Source organism: Megachile rotundata, chromosome 10 (genome assembly GCF_050947335.1).
Source record: "Megachile rotundata isolate GNS110a chromosome 10, iyMegRotu1, whole genome shotgun sequence".
NCBI classification, from domain to species: Eukaryota; Metazoa; Arthropoda; class Insecta; order Hymenoptera; family Megachilidae; genus Megachile; species Megachile rotundata.
Genome location: NC_134992.1, coordinates 4,634,801 through 4,653,655, shown reverse-complemented (window position 1 = coordinate 4,653,655; position 18,855 = coordinate 4,634,801). Strand labels below are relative to the sequence as shown.

The 18,855-nt window shown below is 30.8% G+C and overlaps 1 protein-coding gene across 7 annotated transcripts in view; it reads left to right on the top strand.

The window, feature by feature from the left end:
• The window catches only part of dsx (transcription factor doublesex), a 256,111-nt gene that overhangs the window by 228,564 nt on the left and 8,692 nt on the right, over positions 1-18,855 (top strand). For 4 of the 7 annotated variants that reach the window (XM_076536670.1, XM_012298109.2, XM_076536669.1 and 1 more), the window contains one exon: positions 2,843-10,165. The exons of the other annotated variants lie outside the window; for them this stretch is intronic. The gene's annotated coding sequence lies outside the window, so the exon portion shown is untranslated. Of the gene's footprint in view, positions 1-2,842; positions 10,166-18,855 lie in introns of those variants that run through there. 7 annotated transcript variants of the gene reach the window in all.

The following is an 18,855-nucleotide window of genomic DNA, read 5'->3' as shown; positions in this document are numbered from 1 at the left end:
ATACATTTTTCTTTTAATTTCAATTGCTAACCTCAATTAAATATAATAATATAAAATTTTACTAAGCATAACAAATAGCTGTTAATTAGAAAATACACACAATACGATTACTTGACCTCTTCTCCCGAAATATTAAATTCCATAAACATTATGTTCAATCTTCGCAGTTCGGAATACGCAACCTCGACATGCAGTGTCTACGCGCAACACACGATCTTTAAACAAATACAGTTGGAATACAAAAAAAATTTCAACTGAAAATATCAATTTTAATATAATAAAAATATTTTCTCAATCGTTTTCATATAAACTCAACAAAAGTCACTGAAACTCAATTGTACGATCGTTTCGAAATCCCTGACCAATTCACACCATCGTTATCGTTGACCCGTCCTATATTGCGAAAAGGAATAGGAATATAAAGAGAAAATCTTGTCGAAAAAGTGGAATCAGTTTGTCTAGACTTCGGAAAAAGTCAGCCACGACCCTCTGCCGTGACGGTGCAGGAGACCGGGTCTGGCCGGGGCAAATGGCGGGTGGGTGCACGTATGAAAACTAAGTCCGGGTTTCATTTGACTGACTTTACGAGGGAGACATAAAATGGATTTTACTGTCGGCTAGTTCGCCAGTTCTCGAGTTGGTAACGTTGCTTTAGCGAGTATAATATACCCCCTCGCGTTTGCTTTACTTTCTTCCCTTTCTCCGTTCGTTGTTTCCTCGTCCCTCAGGACGCGTCCTCTCCTTCCTGGCTTCTTCCTTCCGTTTTTCCTCCACCCAATTTCACTCCATACCCATCGACCTGTCGTGTTCTTAAAACCGAGCTTCGCGGTAAGTTGCCACCCTGGCCGTGGAAAGTTCTCGCACGAGAAACGTCTCGCCAACGGATTTAATATCCGCCGGATAAGCCGGCACGCCGGTCGTTAACTGAACTTCGAATTCGTTTCCTGTACCTGCTTCGACAGCGATTCCAGCCCACTCGCCGCTGTTGCCTTTTCTTCAGTTAATAGGATGTCATTACGGAACGTTTTCAGGCCCACACCACTACTTAATGGCGTTTTTTACGAAACGTTTATCTGTCCACCCAGCTTCTCGTGTTCCTTATTTGCTTTTTGACTTCGAGTCACGATACACTTGCTGACTTCGGGTGGTTGATGGGTCACTCGTGGTACACGACACCTTTAATGATCCAACGAACATAAGTTCACTTCTTAATTGGTATAAATGCTATTTTTGGTAAACGAGATATTTTGTTTATTGATATAATTTCTTATGTTGGATTTTGTTACATTTATGGTAACTTAACACATAGACTAGCACATTGAAGCAATTGGAAATTGTATTCAGTAGTGTTTTAATTTTTAATAAATTTGATCAAATATTTTCATAGTATCTTGTTAAATTTATGTTCCATTAACCCATGTAATTAATACAAGATTTTTGATTAGGAAAGCGAACAAATTTTTAATAATACACATGCTAGATCTGTGTAGAAACTTAAGTGTCACCCATGTATGGCGGCTGTCAACGTGTTAAGGTGTACGATTAATAAGCAGCTATTTAATTACCAAAAACTGTGTTTCATAATAGTATGCACGGATATTCTGTATGAGAGATATCTGATCTCAGGTATCATGCTTTTATGCTGATACCGCAATTTTCTGAAGTAAACAGGCGTTATAAAGCAAGTAAACGAGCCGCTTATTTTGAAAGCGATATTATATTTAAATCATGATATGTAAGAGTCTACGTTTTAATTAATTTAGATGGATTGGTAATCGGTAACATGGTATAGTAAGGTCTCCATTTCTATTCGGTGAAGGGATGTAACGTTTTTATTTCTTCTGCATATCTGGGATGGCAATGAAGGCTCATTTAATTCCTTTTTTTTGTCATTTACGTATTATTTGATACAATGTGGTGAATTGTAAGTTATCTTAAAGAAATTCAAGACACCATTTTGTGTTCACTATTTTGACCTAGAGCGTATGTATAGTGAAATTGTCTACTGTGAAGTCTTCTTATATTATTTTTAACTTATCTTTATTATGAAGTTTTTAAGAACACAGATGATGCTATTTTATTTTCAAATAATTTTAAACGTTACATTTGTTATAATAAAGATCCATTTTCAAACCTTCAAGCCTCTGTATTTCTAAATTTCTGTTTTTTTAAATTTTTATATCGTCAACTTACCAAATTTCTTTATTTTCAGATAACTATAACCCCAAAGTTCAATATACCTAATTTGCTATATTTTCAAATTTTTATATTTTCCAAACTACATATTTGGAACTTAGTATTTATAGCCCTCTATATTTTTTAATGTACGTATTCCTGAATTTCTCTATTTTTAAATAAACTTCCAAATGTAAATGTCGAAGAAAGGTATAAAATGTTGTCAGGTCGCATGCAAACAATGATGGTAAAGAAGTAAAACTCATATATACAGTTCGTAAAGAAAAAACGAAAAACTAAATTTTAGAAACAACCACATTAGATAATTTGTCGGTTAGTCATTCTTTTTACTTATGTATATGTATAATTTTCATCTGGTTATGAACGAACTGAATTTATTTTGCTATATTTTTGAGCAATTTGCAACAGAATATTTTATTCTCAAAAGATGCATCGAATAAAAGTGTTGCGAATGGAGAATTATTGTTGTTGATAATAATCTTGTGTTAGATTACTTCACTGCATCGAAAACAATCTGTTAGAGGGAGGTCTGAAACCGCAATCGCCTGTAGCGAACAAAGTGGTCCTCCATTTTATAATTTCCAGTCCCCGTTGCGTTGAATGTAACACACCGTTAACCGTAGGCCAATGTTTTTTCTGATTTCAGATCGATTACCGACCAGTCGGTGAAGTAAAACGACTGGAAGAACAGGTCGAATCCAAAGAGAAACGACGTCGTGTTAAAGCCAAGAAAAGAGGAGGGCTCCTGTTAAAGGAGGATCGTTCAACAGCGGAGAGAAAACGTTACTCCGAAGCGTTCTTTCGTTCGTCTTTGCTCTCGTCGTTCCCCGAAACGTTCGAATCTCGACACCTGCACTGTCTCACGAAACGAACGAAATTCCCGATTAACCGGAACGTGTGTTGTTTTACTTCTCGGACGGTTATCTCTGGACTATGAGTTACTCGGTTCACTGAGTGATTCCCATTCGGCGAAGACGTCCGATTTTTTTTCGAACGAGCCATCGAAAATCGGCGATCACGAACGGGCGACTAAACTTCTTCCTGATCCGAAACACTTCGCTCGAAAGGGACCTGCTCGAGAGGATCGTGGTTCGTCGTTTACAAACTAACGACGAGAAGGAATCGCTGTCTCAAGGTTGTCTTCGTTCGGGCAACAACGTCGCGATTCGTGCTCATGTTTCGAACACGAAGGGATCCAGCCGCAAACAAATCGGGAGAGAGAAAGAGAGGGAGAGACTACGTTGTATTCGGCATAGGCTTCGCGTTATTTCTCTCTTCTTTCATTTGATTTTTTCCCCTCGCTGACCAAGAGAACAAGAAAATTATGAAACGTTTTTGTGAGTGGTTCGTGGAGTTCACGGACAACGTACACCTCGGGCATCCCTCGTCCTTGCACGTCCTTCGGTTCGTTGATCGAATCTGTCTCCCTGCCTCTCTCTTTTGTCTTCTCTCGGTTTTTTTTTCTCTCTCTCTCTCTCTCTATATCTTTCAAATCGCTACTCTTTTTTTTTTAGCTAAATATTCGCTCTGTGGAGCACGGATCGACGTTGTCAAGATACGAAACAGGACACGCCCGTACAATTACAAAAGATGCGCGTCGCCGACCGGTTACAAGAATCCAGTTACCCGTAAAACGCCCGATTGCCCCACGGTTTTCACGATGATCGAGCATCGATCGTATAGGGTATATATAGATCCAGCCAGAATTCTTTGGCTTATAGGTACTTTGTAAGGCGTGCTTACGCCCGATAACCCCATAAGGGGATCCGGCCGAGGAGCGTTGATGATGACTACCATGATGGCCGGCCAGACGCGGCCTCCAGGGGACTCGTTTTCTACCCCCTTGCCGTAAAGGAAATTTCGAAACTGGATCCCATGAACAATCACGAGCGTGTCTCTTGAGTCGATGTTTGTTACACGAGGGCGTTCACGAGCGACGTAAATAACCGAAACGTACAAATTGATTCGGCGAACGTTAATATCTGTGTTTGCACGAACGCGTATCGAGAGAGCGGAATCGAGTAACAATTCGTGTGATTTAGGTAATCGCGAGGCTTCTGGAGAACACCATGGGAGAAACACTTAGGTGCATGTACGATTCAAACAAGCTTGTTATATATTGGTATTAAAACTTCGTCCTCGAACTTCGAAACTCTGACTGGTTTTTTATAGTTATCAACTTGCAATCGTGGTTTTATTCGATTCAAATTAAACTGGTCGCACACCTTGACTTGATTTAATTCATTCAGCTAATAGGCGAATTAAGGCTAATGTAACTTGCGATCCGAGAATATTGAACGCGTTTCGTTTATTTTCATTCGATACCTCGCGCGGAAATGAAATTTTTCATTCGAATTAAACATGTTTCTTACAGTGATTGCTAGACGTGCAATCAACTTTAACCTTTTCGCTGCGGTATATGTTATTTAGTATCGTATTATTGTAATCTTTATTACCCGTGGTGATGTTCTTCAGGGAAATCTATAGCGAACTGTGGCTTAACTAATTCAGCATCTCGATAGATAACAGCGTACGGATTTCTGACATGTGGATACAGGATGTACCAAAAATTATGATACAAGTAATGATTCTGTGTGCAAAAATAAATCGAGGAAACATAATATTTGTTTATATGTGCCTTCGATTTTCAGAAAATTAAATTTGAAAATTGCTGAAATTATTTGTGAAAGAATTGCCATAATGAAAATCAATTTTAACTCTTGTTTGATAATGTCGGTAATTAATGGATATTATAAATAATGAATGTAATTAATAATGAAATTATTGTTGTTAGACTGAGTTGATATTGTTATTTATTTATCGTACCTGGCACTAAATTCATTATGTTACATATTTATATATCACTAATATCGTGAAGAAAAATTGACTAAATTATTAGCTATTAGAATACATTAGTATTCCAACGATTTTATTATATGCATTTATTAATTTAAAATATCTATTAATTATTAAATTAATGTCAAACTGGTGGTTAAATTTACTATTCTTATCATAAATAATTTCTTTAATATATTGAAACATTTTCAAATCTAATTTTTTCGAAAATGAAGCTGAATATGAAAAGATATTATTTTTTAACATCAATACTGCTTGTATTACAATTTTTAGGACATCATAGGGCGCCACAAAAGTCACGAATGGGTTTCAAACAATCAGTCTGTAAATTTTAATATTTCTCTATTCAGTATTTAAGATTTGTTTCGATTAATATGTCATTTTAGTGACCGCCATTTTGAACATCATTAAGTCGAGTTTCTAAGTCATCGTACGTCAAAACGAACGTTTGTATATTAAATTAATGGAAAGGCCTGTTTAGAATAAAATTCTATGATTTTGGTTCGCTCTATATCTTTCAGAATAAGTCTGCAGGATTTACTTTATCGGTTCTGAAAAGAATATCGAAACAAAAATTGAATTTACAGAAATTATTAATCCTTTGTTACATGAATTTTGCACCACCGTGTATATTATCGGTCAAAAGTATGGGATTAAATATGAGTAAGGTGAAATTTTTTGAATATACGAAATTTTTATGAAAAGTGTCCGTAATTGATTTCACTTTCTTATTTATTAATACCTTTCTGAGAATATTGACACATATTTATAGGTTCAGGTTTCTTTTAAATTCAGTTAGCAGTGATATACAAGGTGTCTCAAAAAAATAAATACATACTGTGTTACAAAATTTAATGAAAAAAGTGAACAGACATTAGGCAATATAATTTCTTCTTTTTTAATTTTTTTTTTTTGTCTTATTGATACATTTTATTTACGAACAGTATAATTTTTATTATATGTTGTTAAAGATTTTGAAATTTTATAATTCAGTTACTATTGATTTAAAATAAGTAAAATATAATTATATGAAAGATTTAATTGTTTCTTTTTCTCACCAATCATTTCTGAAGAGATTAATTTGATATATTTTTATAAATTATTTTTTGAAATTAAAACAATAATTTATTTCACGATGAAATACAAAATTTTTGCATTAAAAATTTTGGCGAAATTTAACATTTAATATAAAATTAACAAAATATATTTATGCGGAATTTATTAACATTTATTAAAAATATTGTAACATTAGATATATTCATTTAGTGAAATATTATTTTACTATAATTTTTGTAATTCATTTATAATGAAAGTGACTCAATTTTTTAAGAAAATTTAATTTGCTACATATTTTAAGTTTTTATATTTTATAATCGAATTATTTTACATTCATTAAAACAAATTTACTGTAAGTATAAACAACTTATATGTAATTTGAATGATACAAAAATTACAAAAACTCGTACCGTGCTCAAGTATTTAATTTTCTTATTCATTCAAAATCTAGATAATTCACATAATTTCTATCAACTTCGCTAAAAGCAAAGTTTCATCATACCATACAGAGATAATTGAATACCAAAATATGTGAATCGAGAAGTTTATAATAAAAAATTTAGTTGACTCTAAAAATAAACATGTTGACAAAAACTTGTTTATAAGAGATTCTATAAGACGCATATAAGTGTACTGTACATCTTTAAACCCGCAGATAATAAAATCCATTGAAATCTCTCGTCACAATGAAATTCAATTTCGTATAAATAAGTTTCATATTTTTGACCGACAGTATACCTCGCATACGACAAAAGAGTTAAGCCTCGATCGGACATACGTTGTGCTACACAAAATAATAGTTGCATAAAGCTACGGTACGTGCAGCTACAAAAAGAAACGGTCGAAAAAGTAGATTTGTATCGATGGGATATGATCAAGAAATCGACGGATGTGTCAGTAGCATGGCCGAAATACAATAAAACGGTCGCTCAAAAACTGGTCATTCAGTCTCGCGGCAAATTAATTTTCAAATAAGAATATCGAGGGCTGTTTTATTCTTTTTTCTTCCCTCTGTTCCGAGCTCCTCTTCTTTTTTCTATCCCGCTTCCTTTTCCCCTCCCTCATTCCTCTTCCGTTTTTCTTTCTTTTCTTTTCGTTTTTTTCGTATAGCGAGAACACGTTTCGAGTAACAATTTGATGCGAAGCCTGATTGGTTATTACCGTACCGAGCTTAATGACTCGACCCGTTTAAATGAATTTGCTTCTCGATAATGAGCATGCGTGCCTCCAATATTTATCATTATCTATGGCCCGGTCTCTCACCGCTTAATTTGCAATTACAGAATTTTATTCATAAACTGATGATTGGTGTCCCGATTTGGTTTTATTACTCGTTGGCTAACGATTCGGAATAAAAAAAGGTCACTGAACTTTATGGTGGAACCTTGTGAAATATTATGACCGTTTTCGGCTTCGTTCGTGAAAGAAATCACGAGTGGCAGGATAAGAATATTGCGGTGTAAAATCTTTTATAATTAATTAAATAATATAAGAAGGTAGTCTATATGAGGACAAGAAAAATTTATTCTTTAAATATTTATTAAATAAATACAAAATCAATTTAAAAAGAAAGTTATACATTTTGTTAATTATATTGATATTGTAACATGACAGTAATTGATAAATGGATATAAATATGTTTAAATTCATAAGTCGTTTTTGAAAGTTAGGAGAGGTCTTTAATGTCATTTATGTAAGCTTGAAGTAATTAAGTGGCGACCAGTAAAATTTAATTAAAAGTCTTGTGGCATGGAAATTGTAATTCTATGGTGGTGGGTTAGTACGGTAATGAATAACTACGTGGAGCCGCGCAGACATGCAGCTGTCCTGCATTCACGAATGGATTCTCAATTTTGCAGTTAATAAGCTGTTTAAAATATTTGAACTTCCAATCTGCCGAAATTGTAAGTTTCTAAATTTTCAAATTATCACGTTTTTGAAAGTGTTAAAAGTGATTCGAAATTATCAAATTATCAATTTATCAAAATAAGAAGTTATCAGACTATCAAATGATTAAATTACTAAATTAATAAAATATGAAATCATCAGACTATCAAATGATTAAATTATTAAATTAATAAAATATCAAATTACTAAATCATGAAATATGAAATTATGAAATTAACTAAAACTACTAAATTACTGAATTGATAAATTATCGCATTTTTTGATTACTAAATTTCTAAATTAAAAGAATTACAATTTCTAAATTCGAAGCTTGTAAAAGTTGCAAGTTGTGAAAGTTTGAAAACTTAAAAGTCTAAAAACTTGGATATTTGGAAATTTGTAAATTAAAAAATTTAGAAAGTTTGAAAAATTGAAATTGGACCATCTGAAATTTTGTAAATTGTTAAAATATCAAATTTCCAAATTTGCCAATATAAAACTAAAAATTCTTATATTTTGCAATTTTTATTAATTCAATTCTTTCTATTAATTATTTCTAATAATTAATGTTCTACATTTATAAATTTTTAACTTCCCAAATTAGCAAACTGCAAAATTTATTTATGGTAATTAGAAATTACCATATTTCTGAATTTCAAAAATCTAAAATATATAAATTTGAAATTTCTCAGTTTAGAAATTTATGAGCTGCAAAAACTAAATATATGAAAATGTAAAAGTTTGAAAAATTAGAAATTTCTATATTTTTTTTTTTTAAATTAGAAATTTAAAATTTCTCTATTTTTAAATTTTGTTAATTCCCAGCTTGCCAAAGTAAGTTTGAAGATTTGTTCTAAATTTTGAAATCTCATGATCGGAAAATAAAATTCCGTATTTTTTCGTCTCTTCCATAGAATCCATCATTCTGTTACTTCTAATTGTCATAAATACTTTAATAAATTCTTTATATGACTCAGTGTGCTGAGTGACGTTTTGGCACAAAGTTCGAAGCGACTTACAAAAATATACGCATGAACTGCGAAAAGTACGCTTGAATATTTCAAAGAACCAAAATACCGTTAACTATAATCCATCAAATCGATATTATTTTGTTCTTAACTCCATAAAAGTCACCTTCTTATATTATTTAATATACAAACTTTGCAATTTGTAGCAGTAAATTAAATTTATTTTGATGTTAAAGAATTACGAAGATAGAAAGCTTATGCGATGTGCCGTATATGGTACAAGTTTATAGTAATGGCGGCAAAATAAATAAATTACAGCGATTCCGATGAAAGTAGTTTGTCGGAAGTAAGATCGTTTTATTCTACGAGGTGTTATAACAATAAACAAAAATTCTTGGCAGACACGATACGTTCAGGGAATGGCAGGAGCGATTAGCATGGCGTCGATTTTTGTTCGTTTAAGTTCCTTGATTAGAAAGTACGACGCTTATAAATGCGATATGATTTCGTAAAAAAATTCTTCGTGACATTTAAAATGTTTCTGAAAGAAAGTCTAAAATGTAATTCGCGTTAAATAACGTTCGTTGAAATAATTTTTGTTACGACGAATTTAGTTTCTTTAAGTTTGTATAAGTAAAGGTTTCTGTCGTTGTTTCAATAATGATAAACCAACTGTACAGCGAAATTTAATGTTTTTAAAATTATAGCATTGTTAAGTATATAAATGTTTGTTAAATTTCTGAACAAAGGTGTAGTTCCTTCTATTTGAAACTTGAATGTTTGTATCGCGAAAGATGTGTATTTATTAATCGATTAAGGAGTTCATTATCAGTTTGTATTTCTTCTGTAGCGACGGATAGTAAAGCGTAAGCGATTTAAACTACAAGTTATAGAAAAAAAAAATTAAAAAAAGAGAGAATTAAATAATATGCAATAGCGTTATATTTCAACGTATTAAAAAGTGATTATGGTATTACCCGAAAGCGACGATTCTTTTGAAGGAGAAAATTAAAAGTGTGCAATAAAATATGTTTCTGCAGAATCTATTCGTACAGCTTTGCGAAAATATTCGTTTTGGAGATACATTGTGATTCATACACTCGTAATCGAATATTAATTAAGCAAATTTAAGCCATTTATTTTATTCCAATCTTTATTTGTACTTATGGGTAATGTAATAAGATATAAACTTCAGTATGTTACGCAATGTGTTTATTTATACCTCATATTTTCATAAGTGTACAAACTTTTCTTTAACACAGTGAGAATGATGCAGATATGGAAATGATGTTATGTGAAAAAATAGGACACCTATGTTTAAATTTTGAAACTTGCAAAATCCATTTTTCCATTTTCAGATTGATATATTTTCAAATTTAGAAATTTAGATATTTATTAATATAAAAATTTTGAAACACAGTCAGAGATTTGGAAGTTTATAAACTTTTTAATCTAAACAATTAAGAACTTTAATTTCTAATTCTGAATAGCGTATTATTTTAATTACTAAAATAAATTTTTATTCGAACTCTAAATTTAGCTGAATAAATGATCTTTTCCGAACTCACAGATATTTGTAGTTTAATAAAAATTCGCGTAATAAAATTATCCGAAGTAACGCCCAACTCTGTATGAAACAGTCACGTAAAAGCGAGAATCGATTTTGCGAAAATGATTTGCAATGCAATCTCTATACATATAATAATAAATCCAAGAAGTTGTCTGGCTGCGGCGAACGTGGTGAGATCCCCTTCCTGACTTTTGTTTACCTTTTGTTTTAGTAGATTCTTCTGCTTCACCACAACAATAATAACAATATTAACAAACAACTACTTACACCACCACACACATTTTTACTAGGCCGAAACGCATTTAATTAAATCTTAATGAATAATTTAAAAAAAAAAGTCTTTTTAATCCTAATCGTCGTTGACTTCAGTCAACAACTAACTGACCTACTAGTTATATCATAAATTATCAAACGTCTTCTGTACGAAAGAACTCGAAGGTATTTCTTGCTCAAGAAAGGATTAGTTCTGAATGCAGTATGATGTCTCACACACGATACAGTTCAAATACCCAGTCATTTTGTCGCCTACGAAGTCTCTTATGTTTAATAATGCATCAGGTGTCCTGCACGCAATATTTATCGTAAACGGTGGACAAAAAGATGGGTTACTATCCGCCAATTTCGAGTTTCCGGTTACTCAAGTACTTGCTGTATATACTATGAATATCACTTTCGAATTGAATGCAATTACAGATCAGGAGAATACATTACAGGCGTCGGGAGGTCTTCTTTGTTTACCAACAGATCGATTGAAATAAAAGTACAAGAAACGAACAGCTGAAGACCAATTAAGAGGACCGGAAATACGCATTCTAACCTTTTTATTTCACGCTAACAGCTCGTTGCAATCAAATTTCTATGTTTTGAAATATTTAATGGAATATTATTTAACGAACAATTTATGTTTGTTTGTATGTTACCTTTATCTTAACGATGAATTTAACGACGTTTATGAAGTGAGTTTAATTTTCGGAAACAATAAAATTATATTTTAAATTTTAAAGAATTTATTCGGATTTGTTTTTACAATTATTATTTTTTTCGTAATTGTATATCTGTTTGTTAGTAATCCTGAAGCACAATAAGCAGAAAATATTCCGCCATATTGATTCAAACTGAACGTTACCGCAAATGGCGGTATTATTTAAAATCCTTGAACACGAAATGTCTTCATAAACTAACAAACAAAATTTTCTTGTCAATTTAATATGAAATATTAAAATTTAGTCTGATGTACTATGAGTTTTGCGATGAAAGTAAATATTTTTGTTAGACATTTGGTTAAATCTGTGTATTACTTCTATTTTTGTGAAATACAAAATTTAACTCATAATTTTTGTCTGTATTGGAGTAAATGCAGAAAATGGATACTATAATAAAATATGTTTCAGTATTTCATATTAAATCGATAATATTTGTTTTACTATTTTAGTGACGAAATTTTATCATTATTTAAACCTAAATTTCCTTATATCCAATTTTTGAAATTTGATAGTTCAGAAATTTAAAATAATTTTTTCTAAATTTTCAAATGCTGAAGGTTGGAAAGTCTTAAAGTTTCAATTAACCAAATATGTACTTTTGTAAGTTCAAAAATTTGAAATTTTTGTGTTTCTAAATTTTTGCAAATGTAAATTTTAAAACTTTCGGTTTCCTAATTATCAAGTCGCCAAATTTCTAAATATCTTACTTTTCAACTATCTAAACTTCCAAACTAATAAATTACCAAATATCGAAATTTCTATACTTCTTTGAAACTTCTAAAAATTTTTTCGTCGGATTCTTAATCCATCCGCCAGTGACTTGCATCATCTTCTTGCACTTTTTATAAAGAAACAGGTATTTTCCAACCACTTATAGTCTGTTTTTATTCAATTTATATCATCTTCGAGTTAACATATTTGATGCTTCGGTAAAAAGCACTGTTATTGCGAAGTAACGATGGAAACTATCAAATGACTCATCAGCTGTTATATTTAAACCTTTTACCAAATAGTAACACATAAATTTGATTTTTATAGTTACCTTATATGTAAGAACAAATAAAATTAAGTAGAACATGTCCCGCAAATTCATTCTATAAAACCCTATTAACTAATTTCGAGATAAAAAGGTAATTGTACCTATCAGTTTATTTTCGCCGTCATTTATTGAATTTACGAAAACTTCGTTTTCGATTCGAAATTAAGTTTAAATTCAATGTCGACTGTCAGACCAGGTGCAGTGGATTTTGGTTGCAATCATACTGTTGGATGTAACAACTCAGGATATTGAGGCCATTTTATACCCACTTACACTAAACATTTAATTAAATTCTTTTTCATATTTTCAAATTTCATTGTTTTCAAAATTGATGGACCTAAGGTAACTGTACAATCAATGTGTAACGAACATACATGAGCTGATTTGGCTAAAGAATATCAAATTTTTAAAGAATGTCTTTGATCACGCTTTAGTCAACCTAATAATAATTAAACACGTATCTACGTCCAGTTATTTAAAATTGATTCATCATTTTGGAATATCTGTGAAACATCTACTAACTGTACAAAACATTAAAATATAGAAACTATTATAAAATTCGTCCAGATTTGTACAAACTCGAACAGTATGGCAAGGGCTACTCTCACATGTCGGATGTAAGTACATGGACGATATAGTGCCTGAGCAAAAAAAGATTGAATGTGACTAAAACGTCATTTTTGTAATGAAGACAACCAATATTCCCAGACTACACTACTAAAACATATTCTATTTCATTTATACTTGACAATGATATCGTGGTTGCTAATAACCATATACGAGTAGGTGTAACTTTAAGAATTCAATTAAAAAAAAAGAAAGAATATTGTTGTTTCTTTGAACAAGATATTACTCTTTATAAAATATATGTAAACATGTCTGACGTTAACGCAATTGTTTTTATAATTAAATTGATTTATTCATATATTGTTAGTATAACAATATGTTTGTAAAACATATGTGTTAGTAAAACAATTATTTTTATTTTAAAAGTGAACTAGACCATTTGAATATAATACCTTTAATAACATTAAGCATTATTAATAATAAACATACATTATCTGACACCGAAAAATACAAAAAAATGTCTATTATTATTAACTAATATTTTTAAAATTGAAATGCAAAGTCTTAATATCTCGCAATAACAAAAGACTTGCCCCACTTTCAAAATAACCAGGTCAAATAATTTTTACTTCGATCATACGTATTCAATTGATCAGTTTCTTTCGACAGCGTAGTATTGCATCAGTTTCTTTCAAGGGGGTTCAAGTTTTATACCTGAAAGCATGAGCATGAGCTGCATATTTTGAGATGATTGAAACTTCAAGGATATATTTCGGCTATTCTACAAATCATAGTGGCCTTTTTTCGAAGATGCACAGATTGATTAATGGTTTCTTTCAGTAAAGAACGATCGATCTGAACGTCTCTCTTCCATTATACCTTGAAGATTGCAGAACTTCCGTTCTGCAGAATCGCTAGAACTGGTTTTGTCAAAAAGTTCCAAGAAAATTAGTATTAAAAGAAAGAGTATTTATTTCCTAATATTCGTTTGATTTCCAGGTGAGGACATTTTTCCATTGAGAATATTTTTTACAGTGCTATTATCCGCTTATTCTTTTGACAAAATTCATAGGGGTAGAAAGTGAATTGATTGACAGATCTGAAATCTGTCAGATGATATTAATAGTCTATCAGTTACCATAGACCTTAATCTACTTGTAAATAAGTGATTGTTTCATCACCCTTGACGCCATAAATTAATATTTGATGAATCACACACATCATTATTCAGTCATATTTTATGAAGTCGCATACTTCGATATCTTTGTCATTCGCGACTTGAGAAACGATATGAATTGAAATCGATTTTTGGTTACTTTTGGTACAGAAATATTAACCCTTAGCACTCGAAGGTATTTTGTCAGATATCAACATTAAAACTTTGTAGTTAAAAAAATTTGCGGATTACTATTTCACTGTTATTGATTGTCACTATTGTCTGCTTGATTATGTTTATGTACCGTGTATAATACTACAGAATTAATTAAAAAATGTTTATTTCAAATTGTGATATTAAATTAAATATTGAGTGTGTATTACCTTTCGAATGCAAAAGGTTAATTCATTACTACCCTTAACTTTTTTGATCACCTTCGTGTGGAAATTTTGTTGAGATCTTAAATTTCACTCGGTTAAAAATTTTAATCGAAAATGAAGAACATAGTAAAAATTTCGTAACTTTTATGTAGTGTACATGTTGATTTATGTTGAACATGGAATTTTTAGTTATTTCCGAACATTTCAGATGTGAAAATAAAATCGGTATCCTGCGATCTATTGCTATGATCTGTTCTATTTTCAGTTACAGATACTACGTTACCTGTGTTTATACCTGGACATAAAGAATGACACGTGTTTGGTTGAACATAACGAAGGTTTTACAGCATTCTCTCCAGCGATATCTTCGTTTTTACAACTTGTTACGTCTCACATAAAAGTGACTGGAACGGTAGTCAAAGCAGGACGAAACAAGAGACATGAAGAAATAAGAGAAAATCACTATAGAAAATCATATTTCAGCTATTTTATACGATTTATTTTCTCGTATTAATCAATTTTGATTCTTGTGATCTTTCTGTTGATTCATCAACGTAAGACATGTTTCTTATATCAACAATAGATAATTACGTATGAAAGAACGTGATGTAACAAGATCAGAATGCAAAAATTCGTAACTTTAGATTCAAAAAGTTCTTAAGTTTAAAAATTAAAAAATTTAATATTTGTGTTAGTAAATTTATCAAACATGATATTCTAAATTTTAAAATATTTTTACAAATTTCTATATTTTTAAATTATTCAGTTACTAAATTTAATAATTATTAATTATTAAAACACAAAATTCTCTAGTTTTTATATTTTTCGAATTCTACAGCTGAAAATTTAAAGTTATTATTTTTCTGAATTTTATATATTATCAACTTCTCTAGTTTCCAAATTTGAGAATTTAAAATTGTGAAACTTTCTATACTTGCACCCTTTTAAATTTCTAACTTCTTTTTCCAAAGATTCAAAAGCAACTGTTATCTTTCTAAATTACCAAGTTTTTAATTATCAAATTATCAAATTAACAAATTATCAAATCTCCAAATTACCAAATTCCCAAATTAACAAATCCCCAAATTAGCAAGTCCCTAAATTAACAAATCCCCAAATTACCAAATCTCTAAATTAATAAATTCCCAAATTAACAAATCCCTAAATTAACAAATTAACAAATCTCCAAATTACCAAATTTCCAAATGAACAAATCCGCAAATAATTAAATTCCCAAATCATCAAATTTCCAAACGTATAAATACCTAATTAAAATCCTCGTAAATAAAAAAAAGATTACTTTATACGTTACTTACTGACTTAGTTCAATAAGTAAACCCACCGTCAGATGCCACAACAGTGTTTATTTAAAGAACAAATCTCATACCCTTCTTGACATCCCTAGTAAATAAAATAAACCTGTTTTATAATATTTTATAAGGATAAAATTTCTATGTAAACTGGTTCTTTCCATATGCTAAAATTTCGTTCTTCAATGAAATTGAGTAACGATTAAACTGTGTTAGTAGCAGAATATTCATTCAGTAACCATTAAAATTGTGTTAGCAACGTTTAATGCACTAGTTAAAATACAGCTTAATGCGAAGGATGCGTTAGTGAAGGGAACGAAAAAGACAGAACTAAATATACCGGTTACATTTTACCCATCGAGTCTAATGTTCAATATTAAGAAGACGGCTGCAACTGGACGACACTGTACGATTGAACGACTTATGCAGATTGCTTGAGACTGATTAATTTGAACAGCAAAATGTGCCGGAGAACTTGTCTACTTTTTCATTGCCGCCTGTCAGATACCTGCATTTTGTTTGTTTTGCTAAGGTGCTGGAACTTGAGTAATTTAATCTTATTATGAGCTTTTTATGTTATGAAAAATCGCAGTCAAAAACTGTGATATTGTTCAATCTGGAGAACCATTTATAAATGAATGCGATATATACATATGTCTGTAACCTGTTATTATGAATGAATTACTACATAACTCTCTCACCTAACTTGAAAAATGATTCACGATAAAGTCAGTAATTAGTGCAATATATATCATGTAGTACAATTTCAGATAAATATTTAACTTTTATAATTATATAGTAGGACAAATAATAGTAGCAATTAATGATAGAAAAATAATTACTTTAAAAATTCATAAAATTTTTCACTTGAAAGTTTTAGAATTGCCAGCTGAGACAAATATTGTTTCATATACATATTTTTTCAAGTTCTTCACACTAAAGAATACGATGAATAACATGTATCATTACTTGAATGTCTTCATTTGATTTATTTCCTTATGGCTATGTACAGCTCAGTAAAATAAACTTTAAATAGAAAAGTAGATAATACCATGATTCCGTTTCGAGAACACTATATTCTGTATCCTCAAATTTGTTTTAAAACATGCAACTGGCATATGAATTTCATCCAATAAATTATATCCTAGGGATAATACGCGTAATATCAATTTGCATATTCGAGCGGTTCAAATCCTTACATATTCGAACGGTTCGACTTTACCCACAAAGAAAGACAATATTTGCTTTTACTTGAATGAAACATCCTGTACACCGCCGTGTAACGTTTTTATGACATTTACATAATAACGTTTTACCCCGAAGCATCAATATTACTCAAACGTACGAGTCATTTTGAACCCGCAGCCAGAATTAACAAACGTCGTCATTTTCGAAATAAGAGGAACCACATCAAGGAATTGCGTATTGTCAGTTCTCCGACTTCGTTTCCGCTAAGGGTTCGCACCCATTATTATGGCAAGCTTGAACATTCTTCGAGTCGGCAGAGGATCTTATGCACGCGATCAATTTTTGTCAATTCGTTTTCTGAACAACAAAGAATCGTTCCTTACCGGTTTAAGCCTACATCTCGCCAGCACGAAATTACTCGCGTGCGTTTTCTGTGATGAGTTTAAATGTAACAAATCACGAACGGTCCACGGATGGCTTATTCGACCAGAAAGGGAAGTTTGCTTCTTTTTGTGCAACGGGAAGTCGAACCTTTGTGGTAGAGTTTTGACGGTGAGTACGTGTCAAAAATTACCAATTCTTCAAGAATTTAATAATTTGGCCTTTAGGAAATAGTTTGTATCACTCTATTACTACTTAGTGTTAGTCTCGTAAAAATAATATCGTTAATTCATTGTAATTAGCTAAAAACTTTTAAGTGTTTTATAAATATGTTAACAAAAATTATTTTGTTTTTGTTGCGTGAAGAAGTTATTAAATTTCCACCATCAAGAATTATATAATAAATATGATAATTATGTATTAATTATATTATAAAGAATTATAATAGTTTCTTTTATAAATAACTTTCACTTTGTGAAGAACGCGAATATTGATACAAATATTTAGAAAATATAAATACAAGCAAATATCATACACTTTATTAATATGATTATCAATTATAGCTAATGAAGCTTCTCATCGAATTTCCTATAGTAAATTTTTAATTTTCAATCATAAATTTGACGGTTGTCTTGCTAATAAAACGAGATAGAAATTTTCAGTTAATAAGGAATGAAATTGATGTCACTTTGTTTTCATCATTTATGGGACAATTAAATATATATGAAACAGTGAAGTATTTAATAATACGATAACACTATAAAAGAATAATTAAATTGAAATCCGCTGGATAACAGGGAAGCTGACGTAATAAATGATCTTCAGCAAAATTGCATACGAATGAAAGATTAATTAAATTTAATGAGAGTCATCAATTTTTATAGAGCATCTACACAGTTAGATATATACGTGTAATAATTTCAACGTGAGCATTATTAAATTGAATTGTTTATGGCTATTCCAATGGTGTCTATAAAACAAGCACTGTCAATGGCTTTAAATTTCACGATTGCTACGTGATAACTTCCCTAATTGCTTTCTTTCCAATACCTGTTTTTAGTTGCCTCGCGCAATTGATAACTAGAAATAAATTAGTCTAACAGACACAGAAACTTGAAACATAGTTTTATGTTTGCTGTACCTTGAAATCGAAATTCAAAAAATGGTTAAAAATTGATGAACATAGGTAAGTATACATTAATAGTAATTAAATATAATATTAAATAGATAGATTCCGCTTGAAGCTTCATAATTTATATTATTTGTTATTATTTTTCATTATGGTCTATAATGAAGTTGTTCGACTACATTGGCTTCT